The following is a 1,957-nucleotide window of genomic DNA, read 5'->3' on the forward strand; positions in this document are numbered from 1 at the left end:
ATATATCTTAGAACTCAAACATATCTTAAAACTTAACTAAATCCTAATTAAACAAGATCAAACAAATTAAAAACTCCTATTACATATCGCATAGATACTAACCCAATTTCTAATAGGGGAGCTTATCCACCAAGGCATTATATAAATTCACTCATTATTTAAAAAAATAAAAAATAAACCAAAGAAAACTGAACTTGTTAAATAGAAAATATAAAAAAACTAATCCCGCATGGAAAACAAAATCCAAAACTGCAGTTCGTAGTACAAGTCCAATGAGCGAGAACTGCAGTTCGTAGTACAAGTCCAATGACTGAGAACGTAAGAAACTCTAAAAGCAAACTGATATAAAGATATGACATAGTCTGTAACAAACGTTAAAAGCAACTTTTGATGAAACAATCTACGGCGTGCAGGAGTTTAGAGGTTTCCTCAGCAGTGTTGGGATCATATTTGATGGCCGTCTCGTTGAGATGGAAACAGTGACCAACTTTCTGAGATATATATTGCACCACGTCATGACCTGCGCTTTTCATGGCGCTGCAATACTCCAGCTGCGTGTCACTAATTATGTCTCTGTCAGCAATGGCCACCAGCATGCGTGGAAACATCAATTCCTTCAGAGGTGGAGCGTGAGGTCCCATTGGGTTGGTGATGGGATGATCTCTGGTGGCCACGATACCCTCTGGCGCTGACAGTTTGAAGAACTTATCGACCATTTCCTGACTCAAAAGCGCAGAATCGGGAGAAATCTCTCTCTCCGATTTGCTTCTCTCGGATCTCACATAGCCAGGATGTATAGAAACACCTCCTCGCACGCGAACTGGACGCAGTAAATCGACTGCCGGAGTGGCGAGAACGCGGCGAGCCACGTCGTGAACAAGGTTTCCCCCAGTGCCGTCGCCCATCCGAACGCATCGCCCGAAATCCGCGTACCGACTGAGCCACGGCTCCTCGATCTCTCCGCGGGCTACCGAACGGAGCCACAGAAGAGCCCCGAATGAATCGTCGCAGGCTGCAGGGAGGCGATCCTCCGGAGCCAGTCTGAAATCCAGCGAAACACATATCACGCTGGACACCTTTACTAGGCAACTGTAAAATTGATAATACATTTGGCAGTCTGCGTGGCTCGTACAAAACACTCCACCGTGGAGATGAACTACTACACCCAGCCTTTGGTTCTCCTGTGGCAGCTGTTGAGGCAGATAAATGCGCACCCACACTCCGGTGAAGTTGTTCACTACCACGTCTCTAGTGGCCACTCCCTCCACGAAGGTGTCTCCCGAAGGAGGCACCCGCACGGTGAAAGCCTACACATGCTCCTCCTCCCCACTCCATCTTCTCTCCACGGTGCCGTCGCTAAAAACCCTTAGCCATCCACACACCTCCTCGGCTACCTCTGTACTCATTCTCAAATAAACGTGGTCACGTAACTGAAACTAAAGAAAGAAGATTATTTTAACCTATAATAATACAGATTGTTTTTTATCTAATTGACGTATTTCGCTCTTTTCTCTCGCAACAAACTCTGCAACAAGATTTCCTCTGAATTCACCATTACTGTTACAGGATTGGTACTCTTCAACACGATTTTATCATGCAGCTGCTTGTGCTTATCTATAGAAATCATAGGGGTGTTGGTTACGATATGCTAAATCTATCCCGTGGTCCGACTCCAAGGTGTGGTCAATTTACCAACAGACCATGTTTTGTACCTTGAAATAAGAAGGTACCATGAAAACTGCATACATACACATCAAGTGTCGTACAACCATAGTTTTATTAGAAATACGATTGGCCGGAGTGCTTCCTAGCGGCGACAAATTATTTCCAATTCGCAGAACCATGATGTGATACGTGATATTGATGACAATAATAAGCCAGAAACGCCCAGCCTGGTTCCATCCACACATATTGATCGATGCTCCAGAGAGTTGTCTCCATCAAGACAGATTGATGG

The 1,957-nt window shown here is 44.8% G+C and overlaps 1 pseudogene; it reads right to left on the minus strand.

Moving 5' to 3' along the window:
* Positions 1-210: 210 nt before the first annotated feature.
* Positions 211-1,498, minus strand: LOC149248221 (strigolactones hydrolase CXE15-like; annotated as a pseudogene).
* Positions 1,499-1,957: the final 459 nt, after the last annotated feature.

Source organism: Pinus tabuliformis, chromosome 7 (genome assembly GCF_031772625.1).
Source record: "Pinus tabuliformis cultivar Carrire ecotype Pingquan chromosome 7, CPIR1, whole genome shotgun sequence".
Classification (NCBI taxonomy): domain Eukaryota; kingdom Viridiplantae; phylum Streptophyta; class Pinopsida; order Pinales; family Pinaceae; genus Pinus; species Pinus tabuliformis.